Here is an 11,228-nt window from a genome sequence, read left to right as displayed (position 1 = left end):
CCTCCCTGCCCCTCCCCGCTCCTTGCCTACGGCTGGGTAGGAGTTTGTGCCCCCGGCCACAAACTTGGCTCTGCCAGGCCTTTTTAGTGCCACTCCCCGGGCCGGGAGCCCCTCTCCAGCTGAAATATTCCTTGAGCAAGCCTTGCCTCACCCCCACCCCTGGAGACCGCTCCCTCCCCTGGGATCCCACAGCACACCCAGCCCACACCCTACATCTGGCATCTGTGATCTACCAGCAGCCCGGCAATCACCACGCACGGGCACGACTACACCTGAGCCCGGCCATTCTTGTGGGGCCCCAGACACGCCCAAGAGATACCAGAGTGTGTGGGAGGGAGGACAGAGAGGGCTAGGACAGGAGGCCCGGGACAGCAGGTGGGTGGCTGAGACCTGGTGGGGAGAACATCACGTGCAAAGGCCCAGAGGCAGACAGAGCAGGCGGGCCTGTGACAGGCAAGTGCCCTCTGCCTGGAGCATGACAGCAGGAGGGGATGAGGCCCAGAGGAGAGGCCAGCAGAGGTCCCGGCAGCAGGAGGCCAGGTCTGAGTGGGTCCCGGAAACACTCTTCTCCCATCTTCCTCGTGTCATCCCGTGTTGCCTGGTGGCAGGGCTGCTGAGCAGCACACTTCTGGCACCCCAAGGGCTGCTGGTGTCGCAGGTGCCTGTGCCACACTGAGGACAGAAGCTGGAGCTGCCGCCACCTGGGCCTTTTTCCCTGGGGTGCATCCCTGCTCCTCCAGGGCCTCTCAGTGCCCTGTGTTCCTCCTGGCTCCTTGCCCAGCTGCACAGCCTCTGTGCCTCCTGCCTGGACCCCCTGCTCCGTGGGCCCCACCCGCCCTCTCCACTTTACTGCCCCACACTCCCGAACAGGTGAGGGGCACAGGCACGGCCCCTCCATTCCCTTTGCTCCGTCCCTGGCGGCAGCTGGTGACTGTGGGGTGAGGGTATGCAGCAGCCCAGTGCGTGCCAGCCCGGAGACAGACAGCCTTGCAGGTGGTGGGCACGGGGAGAGGCGATGGTGTGCTGGAGGCAAGGCTGGCACTCGGGGCTCCGGGAAGCTGGATGTGAGGGGGCATCAGGGAGGGCTCCTGGCCTGGCACGGACTACGACAGGCAGTCAGCAGATGCCCTTCGGGGTCCGGGCCCTGTACACCTCACGCTTCCTGTGCCCACTGAGAAGGGTGAAGTGGCCTCACCTGGGCACCAGGACAGGACCCCATTGCACAGCGGGTGCATCTCCGAGTTTACCTTCCTGCCGCATCCAGAACAGCTCTCTGAAGGGATGGCATGAGGCAAGGGGAGAGAAGCCCAAGAGACGGGAAGGAATCTCAGAGCCCTGGGGCAGCCTGGCCCATCTCCTAGGGGCCCTGCTCTGCTGCCTGTGCTGAGCCCACAGGACGCAGCACTGGGCAGCAGGGAGCCTCGGAGCTCGGCGAGGCCCCAAGTGTCAGCAGGACTTGGAGCAGCGGATGTGATGGAGAAACACACCGGGCACAAGGAATCCAGGGTCCCCGGGAAGCTCCTGCGCCAGCCGCGGTCACCGTTCAGGGGCTCCGACAGGAACAGGGCGGTCTTGGCTGAAACCTGCCCTGGTCTTGCCTACGGAGGCTTAAGAACGAGATCTGGAAGGATCAAACCACTTCCCAGGGACACAACTGAGCCCCTAGTGGACCCAAAGACACAGAAATACCAGCACCTAACCGGCGGCATCCAGTGTGTGAGCACAAAGAAAATTTCTGAGCAAGTATGGTATGACTGAAAAATACGGTAAGGTGTACATTTTTTTAAAAAAATTATTGCAGTAAAAGACACACGGCCATGAGTCCTCCTGAAAATGCCTCCCACCACACACACACACACACACACACACACACACACACACACCCCTTCAGTTGTGCTGCCACGGCTGCCTCCACGTACTGAATCAATTCAAAACATTTCCCTTTAGCGGTCCTTCTGACTCTGGGGAGCAGCCAGAAGTCACACGGTGTCAGATCCAGGGAACAGGGTGGATGAGGAAGCGCGCCATTTTTTTTCTGAGCTGCCTTTCCGTTGGATGGGTGACTGGCAGCAGAATTCACTCTTTTTGATCACATCTCATAGACACTCGTAAAAGAAGGTTCCAGAGAGGCTTCGGAGAGTGGCCTAGCGGGGGGGGGGGGGTTCGAGGGGGATTCATGGCGATGTGTCTTTCACAGTGATACATTTTGAAAATGTAAGCAATCACCACGTATATTGGTCACCCCTTGTTGAATAGCAGAAAGATGTCATTCACAGTGAGGAGAAAATTCAGCCATGGAAACCAACCCAGAAACAGTACAGATGGCAGAACTAGGAGACAAAAGGACTAAATAGTTGCTAACTTTGGCCCCTGGGCGGGTGGAATCGAGTACGTTAACCAGAGACCTGGATAATAAAAAGAACCAGACCAAGCTCATAGAGATGAAAATGAACGAGCTATGGTGAAAACTACCCTGGAAGAGTTTACAGACGGCAGAGAAACAGAGAGGAAGGAAGCCAGAAAAATGAACACCCAGAGCCTCCCAGGGTGCAGGAAGCTTCCAGTGGCCTCCTGTGTGCGTAATTACAGGCCACAAAAGTTCCAGAAACCACACGCAGGAGCAAGATGAAAAACACAACAGCAAGGAGTATTACGACCCAATTCCTTAACGCCAGCGAGGAAGAGATCTAAACAACAGACAGCAACAAGGGCCACAGGCCAGAGGACTTCTCACTCCAAACAGCGGAAGCCGGAGATGGGGGAGCAGCGTCTGTACGGAGTCACCAGCCCAAGATTTTCTGTCCAGAATAAAAACGGAACCACCTGTGAACATTCACTACGCTCCGTCCACTGGCTCAAGAGATGCCTGACAGCTTAATAAGGAATACACGGTTCTGGGTGTGTCCATGGGCGTTTCCAGAGATGACTGGCATTCAGGCCAGCAAATGAGAAGGGAAGAAATGCCCTGATCCAATAGGCTTGCAGCCTGGATGGAATTAAAGAGAAGGAGGAGGAAGCTGGAGGACACTTCGGCAGCTCTGGTCTGCTTGAGTGGGTGCATGTTTTGCGGTCACCACCTGCGGACATCAGACTCCAGCTTCTTCAGCCTCCGGCTCGGACTCATGCAAGGGGCTCTTCAGGGAGCTTCTGGACTTCAGTCTCAGGCTGGGGCTGTGTTCTTGGCCCCTCTTCTGGCTTCTGGGCCTGAGCACCTGCCGGCTGTCTCGTGTGCAGTCGCTGTGGACGCTCCCGCCTCTGACTCCCTTGCACACTCACACGCACACACATGCATGCAGTGCACCTGTGCTGCCGTTAGTTGGCTGTGGAAGGGGGCAACGAGTGCCAGAGATGACGAGTACCCAACAAACTGTCTGGGCTGGGAAGAGGCGCGACTCCCGAGGCCATCGACGCTGCCGCTCCCGGCTGTGTTAAGTACCAACAAGCGCCAGGACAGAATTTTCACCCCAAACTCCCCACATGTGTGCACATGCTGATGAAGATGCATCGGTTCTGCTCTAGAGAGCCTCAGCAGCTCAACATCCTTCCCAAGGGAGGACCAGGGGAGGCTGGCACGAGCTCGGTCCCTGACTCCGGAGGGCAGGGCACGTGGCTTGGACTGGCACTGATGAGTCTCCTTTTCCCTCTGGGCTTGGGTCCCGGTGGCCTAACCTGGGCAGGTGACAACCCTCGGGTGGGGCTTCCTGCTGGGCTTGTGGGCTTCCAAGTCCAGCCCTGTGGCTCCTGGGGAACCTGGGGAGGAGGACCAGGATGCAGGGGCAGCAGGGTTCTCCCCACTGAGGTCAGACCCCAGACCCCACAACAAGCACAGAGGCCCAGGCGGTGGGACACAGAGTGCACTGAGCATGGTGCCCCACCCCTCCACTTCAGTCCCACGTGTCACCCCAGCAGGGTGACAGCAAAAGAGAACCCGCGCAATTTTTAAAAAATGGAAAAACTATTTAGCAATTCACAAGGTCACAGGCAGTTTCCATGGCTACGGATGTACCCATTTTGCTGAGATGAGGAGGTGAGGCTCTCCACGGCCCCTGGATCACTTGTGCCCAACAGCAGGTATCTGACTGCACTGGAGGGAGGTAAGGAAGGACAGAGGGATGGACGGACAGAGGGATGGAGGGAGGAGGGAGGAAAGGATGCGGCTGCCCCTCCACTGTCCCAGGACTGGGACTTTGATGCTAGCAGACTGACACCTGTAGCTCGGTGCTGCTGTCCCCACTGGATTTTGAGTCGAAGAGAGGACAGCCCAGAGTGTCCCTGAGTCCTTGTCTTGTCCCACAGAGGGCACCGTGGACAGGTCCCCAAGCCGCCAGGAGCCTGCAGTGTCCCATCTCAGGCTGCTCAGCTCAGATGGGGGAGCCCCAAGACCCCTACCCCAGCGCAGAGAGCCCAGTGTAGATGGGGCCAGGACCCGGGCAGTGCTGCCGAGCCCTTTCCTTCCGCTCCCTGCAAGTGGGGCCCCTGTCTGCCTCTCCTCCTGGCCTGGTGACCCGGTTCCGTCCCTGAGCCACCGTCCACCCCATCACCGTGTCGGGCTGTGGCTCTCCTGCATCCGTGACTCCCTGGGGTGCCATGCCCAGTACTGGGCCCTGCACCCCACTCCTCACTGTGCCAGGCTGAGGCCCCATGGGTGGCAGGTGGGTAGAGCCTGCATCCCAAGGCATGATAGCCACCTCCCTGCCCCCTTTCTCGCTCCTTGGGAAAGAGATGCCAGTGCTGAGCACGTGGACATTTACTGAGGGCCATTGCGTGCCTGGCCTCGGCATCATCAGGTTGGAATGACTTTGTACAGGTGAGGTTCACCTGCCCGGGTGGGGACGGGGAAGGGGTCAAGCCTCTCCAGATGGGTGTGGGGAAACTTAGGCAGAGGAGACAGCAGATCCTAGTCGTGAGCTCTCAGCTGAGGAAGGCCCAGGCACAGCCTCCAGAAAGCCTAGATCCAGACTCAGAGGCTCCCCCTCCCCACCCAGGGGCCATGCACCTGTGGGTAGGGCCTGTTCTCACCTGCTGGCCTTAGCTGTGGGGCTCCATGGTGAGTGGAACAGGGGCAGAAGGGACCATGCCTCAGCCCTAGGCCGGGTTCTGAGGCAGCCCCATTCCAGGTCAGGGGAAGAGCAGGCCTGGGATGCAGCTGGACAGGAAGTAGAGTGCCGGGACCACCACCACAGCCTGCTGAAGCTGCCCAGCCATCTGCATGCCTGGGAGAGAGAGAAGCTGTGCTAGGGCTCCGAGAGGCTGACTGTGGGTGGCTTGTTACACAGCACCGCTGTGCTGACAGCGGACTGATACACACTCGAGCTGTCAGTTTTGAGGCTGCGGCTGAGGCATAAAATACAACAGACACAGATGAGCACGGTAGAGCGTGCCTGTGATCCCAGCACTCTGGGAAGCTGAGGCAGGAGGATTGCAAATGCCAGCCCAGTCCGGGCCACCTAGTGACTTAACAAGACCCTGTCTTTCAAAATGAAAAATCAAAAAGCTGGGGATGGAGCTCAGTGTGAAGGCTCTGGGTTCAATTCGCAGTACAACGACAACAAAATCCAACACAGCTTGGGCTGCATAAAGCAGATGGCTAAGAGAAAACCCAGCTGTGGTGTGTCAGCAACCGACCCAAACTGCCAGGGACCTGGCTCTGCCCGAGGGAGCCGGGCGGAGCTGCTAGTGGGAGACAGGGGTGGCCGAGGGGAGCCTGCAGTGGGGAGGCGGCCCCTGGGGAGGGTGGGCAGCTCTGAAACTGGCTGAGTGTGCAGAGGGTCCGGCAGCCGTCCCTGGGGTGCTTCCTCTTTCCATGTCCACGGGCTGCAGCGGGCACGGCTGTGCGTCTGCGTGTCTGTGTGTGTCACGGGTGGTGACGAAGGACGCAGGACAGGCACAAAGGAGAGTCCTACGGCCTGGTCCCCCCAGGGGCTAACGGCCCACCCGGCAGCCAGGTGAGGGGTGTGAGCCGCCACTGCATCCTCACAGCGCTTTCACCCCTCTGTCCACCCGTCCGTTTGTCCATCCGTCTATCCGTCCACCCGTCCCGTGGACACCGAGCACCCACCATCCCATCCTGCCCCCACCGCCTTGTCTCTCTGAGGCCTCGCGCTTTCTCCTCAGGGCTCTGCCTGGGGCCGGGCCACGAAACTGCCATCCTGTCACAAGCCTCTGCGTGACTCTGCCACCCCTCGCGGTCCGTGGCTGAGGCCTCGGCAGAGACCCTTCTTGCAGCAATTGTTTCAACATCAATTTTCCCTTTGTAAAAAGCTGGGCTCAGCCCTTTCTGGAGAGTGCAGCAGAGCCCATCTTGTCGAAGGGCCCACCTTGCAGATTAGGTGATTCCAAAGCAGCTGTTGCCCTCCGTGAGGACAGTGCCAGCACTGGGGTTGCTGTGGTCCACTGGGCCTGCAGCTGGGGTGCACTTGTGCCCATGATGGGCTCTGCCATGTGGGCCCACCCACTCCCCAGGAGGGTCTCAGCATGTTGGGCAGGACCCTGGTAAGACAAAGATGGCATTTCCGGCTCTGGACCCTCACAGATGAGGCTGGCTGTCACCACCCAGCTGTCCCTAACCTACCCAGCGACCCTTCTGAGCCAGGCTCCATGCCAGGCATTTCCATGGGACAAAGTGGTCGACAGCTGCCTGGTCTCAAGGGGCCCAGCCTGGCGCACGCGACACAGGGTGCACAGAGCCAGGCGCTGGCAGCCAAGATGGGGTCATGGGACCCAGGTCACAACTTGTCCCCAAAGGACTGGCACAGGCACTGAGGCCTGGCGGTAGCAGAGGAGAGCAGGGGAGGCCCCACAGGCAGGCAGGGCTCTGGTGTTCAGCCCCAGGAGCCAGAAGGGAGGGTCAGCTCTGGACGGGGCTCTGTGGGCTCTGCCAGGGTCTGGGCTCCAGCTAAGGCTGGGAGAGGACCGTGGCCACGTGAGACACAGGGGCAGTTTGGCAGGCGCCACCCCAAGACCCCAGAATCTAACAGTGGGTTCCTGCTGTCACATTCCTGCCGAGGGTCTGGGATCTCCCTTGGTGACAAAAGGAAAACTGTGCCTATTTTTACAGATAGGAAACTGGGGCACAGAGAGGTTTATAAGCAACCTGTGCTCACCAGCCAAGAAGAGCCCTGCCTGGGTCCTACCTCTGACTGACTCTGCAGGGCTCCCTCCTGCCCCTCCCTGCCTCTGCCTCCCTCCCTTGGACCCCAGATCGATGATGTAGAGAAGAGAAGGCGGCGGAAAACAAGACACAGTGTAGCAGCGATAAAAATGACCACGAAGGCAATACTCAGGACACTGCAAAGTAAATCAGGCTGTGTGGAGGCCGAGGTCTGTTTAGTGATTAGGGGGAGGTCTCTCTCGTGTAGGAAGTTCCACCGTGGGGAGATCAAAGCCAACTATAGTTTTAATTGTGGAAATGGCTTTGCACAGAGTCAGGAACCTTCTGCATAAGGAGTTTTAACCAAACAAACTCCAAATGCAGAAAAATATGAGCAGCTCACGAGTGAACCACATATGTGGCGCAAAACCAGTATTTTTCTAGTGAAAGAGCCCCCATCCTGTTGGTCTTCCTTGGAACCAGATTTGGGTTACTAGGCCCCAGAATCAGCCCTCTCCAAGCAGGGGCCGGGCTCGACTGGTCCTCCGTCCAGAGCCTGGGCCCCTCCTTACCCTAGGGTGCCCCCCATCCTGGAGGGGCTCGCACCTTTGAGTGGGAACAACAGATATTTTTATTTGGCCTTTGAAAGTTCTCTGCTGTGTGGAGTGTCTGCTTTGCCAATGCCAGGCGGGGGACTTTGGCCTTTCACATGTGGGCCATAAGACCCCAGTCACCAAGGGGACACCATCCATGCCCTCCATGGGGTCCCCGTGCCCCCAGCCAGCCCTTTTGCTTTCAGGGCTCCTGCCTCTCTTGGCAAAATCCCAAATGCAGATGATAGAGGGACACAGGGGAGGCGCACACTGACGGTGGGGCGGGGCCAGGGCCCTGGAGGACGCCCAGGGCGGTGCACACGGGCAAGCTGAGCCCGGGGGTGGGGGTGGACCACGGCCAGGAGCCGGGGCTTCGACTCTGACTTCCTGGACAGTTGACTTTTCCTTTACACCGAGCAAGCATCTCTTATTCAGAAATGCGTTAACATAATTACAATGGAGTGTAGAGTAATTCAACCAACAGCGTAAGCGAGACGAAGGCACCTGTCAGAGCTTGAAGCAAAAGGCTGTTTCCCTGCTGCGGTGGCTGCGTGTCTTCTGGAGGGATGGTATGGTCCCCAGGGAGCCTGGATGCACCCCAGAGGGAACTGGGGCCTAGAACTGCTTCTCCCCCCACGTCCCCAGGTGCGACAGGCACAAAGTGGAAGGAAGAGGGGCTCGGGCTGGGAGCGAGACGTGAGCCTGGGTACCTGCATGCGCCCCGAGGGCAGGCTGGGAAGAACCCAGACACGGGACACGGCATCCATTTGCTGCCACCCCTGTGCCCTGCTGGCTGAGCTGGAAATGGTACGACAGGGCTCCCAGTGCCCCTGACCGGGAAGGTGAGCCTCTGCTCACGCCCAGCAGCACATCAACACCCATCCCGAGCTGGCACGTCCCTCAGGTGGACAAAATGAAGAACCCAGGGCTCAGAGAGGCCAGGTCACTTCCCTGAGGACACACAGCCTGGGCATAAGCGCAGCTCTTGTCCTTCACTCAGCCTTGGCAGCCAGGGAACCTGGAGGGGATGGTCACAGCCTGGGAACCTGGCTTCTTCCGGCCGCTGCTGGGTCCCCAACCAGCTTCCTTCTGGGTCTCTCCCAGCCGGGCCACTTGGGAAGGCCGAGCACACGGACACAGCACCAGCTCAGCCTGGCTGAGGCTGCTTCCACAGAGGCTCCACACCCCGCCAGCGTGGACACCGGGGCTGGGCTCTGCATGGAGACTTTTATAGGGTGACATCTGCTCGGCGCTGGGGGCCTGGTGTCTGCCTGCCTCCTCCTTCCGGGCCCAGGCCCAACGGTCCCCATTCAGGCCACTAATACACCGCAGCCCATGCTGCTCTCACCAGCCTTCTGCCCACCATGGCACCCAGGGAAGCAGGTGTGCAGGAAACAGCAAGCCAGGCTCTGAACCCCAGCCTAGGCCTGAGTTCCGGGGCCTGCCCCTGCCCCCCTCTGCCCTGGCCAGCAGAGGGAGCCCCCTACCAGGCTGGCGCAGGATGAACCACTGCCCCAAGTGCAGGGGTGGGAAGAGACTTCTCTCAGGGGTCCCCATGGCCTTGGCCGGGGCTCACAGTGCCCCAGGTGCCCCTGGGTGCTGGTGGAAGGTCTGCAGGTGACACGGGGAGACTCACCTGAGTCTGGGCCAGGAACCCACCTTCCCACCAAGCGAGCGCACAGGTCAGGATGCACCCGGAAGCAGGGCAGGGGGAGCTGAGCTGACACAGCCACGCTGCCTCCCTCCTGCAGAGTACTGAGGTGGACGTAATTGGCCAAGACGTAATAAATCTGCCCTCCGGGCCGGGCACTGCAATCACTCCTCACTGGGCTGGCCCATAGGGCAGGCATGGGGCCCCAGGCCACACAGGGCCAGCACAGGGCTCAGGGACTGGGGGTCACCTGAGTGGAGGTGGGCTGGCAGGGTCTAGGTGCTGGGACAAACTGGCCCTGCCCTTCCCAGATCCCAGAGCAGCAGGGAAGCGCTGTGGCTCCTCCCAGCCTCAGCCACTCCAGGGGGCTCAGCTCCGCATGGCTGTAGCAGTACACAGGGCAGACAGGTGACCGATGGGAAACTGAGGTCCAGAAGACCGACTGGCGGAAGGTCACCCAGGGAGGTGGACGGAGCAGGGGACAAGTCTCAGCTTCTCCGCCGCTGCCTTTCCCAAGGGCCTCTGTCCGAGCTACGGAGTGCATGCGGTGTGGGTGTTGGGCTTGGGGGCCCCTTCCCCACTTGCTGGAGAGGCAAGGGTGGCATCTGCAACTCTAGAAAGTCCGAGATGCTCCCCGGAGTGCCCCACCCCACCCGCCACAGCAGGCCCCGAGGCTGGGCAACTTGGGGTCCTCCTGGCAGCCCAAGCCCTTCGGGAAGTCTGTACCAGCCAGCCCCACACAACACTCAGGTACAGGGACCACAGCTGGCCCGAAGACCACCTTCTGTCTTCTCCACAGTGCCACACAGAAGCTCACACCGCTGCTCAGGCAAGATTGGAGCTCCAAACCCCACAAATGCGGAGCCCCTGGCCTCTGGGGTGGCAGGGATGCCCCACAAGCTCCTGGCACACAGGCCACTGCCCTTGGCAAGCCAACCCACCCGCCCAAAGGTGCCAGACTCCGTCCTCTGAGGCAAAGGGCTTGTGCACCCTCCCAGCAAACTTGGACTCTCGGGGGGCTCTCATCATCCCTGGAAGGTCCCCAAGATTCTGGCTGGTGTGGTCAAAGGGGAAGGTGGGAGAGACGGTTGGCTGTGACCTCGGTCCTCGCAGCCCCAGCTTCCCGGAAAGGGGCTGGAGGCCTGGTGGGCTCCAGGATGCCCCTGCTATTCTTCAGAAAGGCTGTCCCCCTGACCCTGAGGGTCCTGCCTCACAAAGCCCGGGCCAGAGGAGGACAGGACACAGGGTGGGTTGCCAGGTGGGGCCCAGAGGACAGAGGTGAAGTTGCTCTCGGGTTCTTGGTGCTAGGAGTCTTTTCATTTCTGGCTGGGAAAACCGAAATGCCAGTCTGGTCCCTCTCCCGTCCCCACTGTCTAAGCTGAGGTTTCAACAGACAGAGGTGGGCGTGAGGTGGTGACAGAGGCTGGTGTTGCTGGGTGACCTTGGACAAGAGGCCAAACTTCTCTGAGCCCATGACCACCTCCTCCCTTATTGTGGGAGTAGGGGGACAGAAGGCACTAATAATGCAGGTCAGGCACCCAGCACGGAGCCTGGCAAAGGCAGAGTCTCAGCAGACAGAAAGCTCTGGCTGGGGCGGCTGAGGCTGGGGCAGGTTTCCAGGCCCGCTTGGGACAAACTTTCCCGAGGACCCCCACTGCCACCACCCCCAGGCCACAGTGGAGGGACAGGAGCTTCCTCCCCACATCACAGCTACTAGACTGTCCCTTTGGCCCCTGCTGCTCATCTCGGCCACTTCGAGGGTGACCACGACGGGGTGGGTGACGGGGGTACACAGGGTAAGGCAGGCAGGGATCTGCTGTCCAGTGGCCCCGCGGGTACAGCGAGCGCCCAGCAGGCAGGGCTCCCCAGCCGGGCCGCCGCCGGGTCCTTACCT

At 60.3% G+C, this 11,228-nt stretch overlaps 1 protein-coding gene across 3 annotated transcripts in view; it reads right to left on the bottom strand.

The window, feature by feature from the left end:
- The window catches only part of Fam163b (family with sequence similarity 163 member B), a 22,083-nt gene that overhangs the window by 10,056 nt on the left and 799 nt on the right, over positions 1–11,228 (bottom strand). Inside the window, exon 1 of one of the 3 annotated variants that reach the window (XM_010608920.1) lies at positions 9,320–9,334. The exons of 1 other annotated variant lie outside the window; for it this stretch is intronic. The gene's annotated coding sequence lies outside the window, so the exon portion shown is untranslated. Of the gene's footprint in view, positions 1–5,019; positions 5,170–9,319; positions 9,335–11,228 lie in introns of those variants that run through there. One more of the 3 variants, XM_033759182.1, reaches the window with a different exon arrangement.

This window comes from Fukomys damarensis, unplaced genomic scaffold, assembly GCF_012274545.1.
Source record: "Fukomys damarensis isolate Sample0158 unplaced genomic scaffold, DMR_v1.0_HiC HiC_scaffold_36, whole genome shotgun sequence".
In the NCBI taxonomy this organism is placed as follows: Eukaryota; Metazoa; Chordata; class Mammalia; order Rodentia; family Bathyergidae; genus Fukomys; species Fukomys damarensis.
The sequence above is the reverse complement of the archived record's forward strand: the minus strand, read 5'-3'. Positions and strand labels throughout refer to the sequence as shown.